Source organism: Penaeus monodon, chromosome 22 (genome assembly GCF_015228065.2).
Source record: "Penaeus monodon isolate SGIC_2016 chromosome 22, NSTDA_Pmon_1, whole genome shotgun sequence".
In the NCBI taxonomy this organism is placed as follows: domain Eukaryota; kingdom Metazoa; phylum Arthropoda; class Malacostraca; order Decapoda; family Penaeidae; genus Penaeus; species Penaeus monodon.
In genome coordinates, this window is record NC_051407.1 from 27,200,480 (window position 1) to 27,200,881 (window position 402).

At 33.6% G+C, this 402-nt stretch overlaps 1 protein-coding gene across 1 annotated transcript in view; it reads right to left on the bottom strand.

Moving 5' to 3' along the window:
• Positions 1 to 402, bottom strand: part of LOC119587387 (receptor-type tyrosine-protein phosphatase S-like) — a gene marked incomplete in the record, with an annotated part of 26,335 nt that overhangs the window by 17,385 nt on the left and 8,548 nt on the right.

Here is a 402-nt window from a genome sequence, read left to right on the forward strand (position 1 = left end):
TTTGTGAAAACGATACCCAGCCTACTTATTCCAATCCGCCCTTGCATATCGGATATACATATATAATTTTTTTTGTTTTTTTTTACGTTTCCGAAATAAGTCGACAGAGCGAATGTGTAATGTTGCGTTTGACGTCATAGAGCGACCTACCCTTTAAAGAGGATTTCCTGAGGATATGTGTATGTGATAATCATGAAAATTTCTTGTCTCATGGTATCAGGTAAACATTTTTTTTTTTACTTTTTTATATCAAAGGTTATTCTCATATGAATGTAGTGGGTGGTTATATGTTATAAATCATTGGTAAAGTGTAATGTTTCTCGTGACACTGATTTTGGGTCAGCTTAGGTCCCTTGGGTCACGATTATTAGTCTTGTTATTTCTTATGTAACTGAGATATTA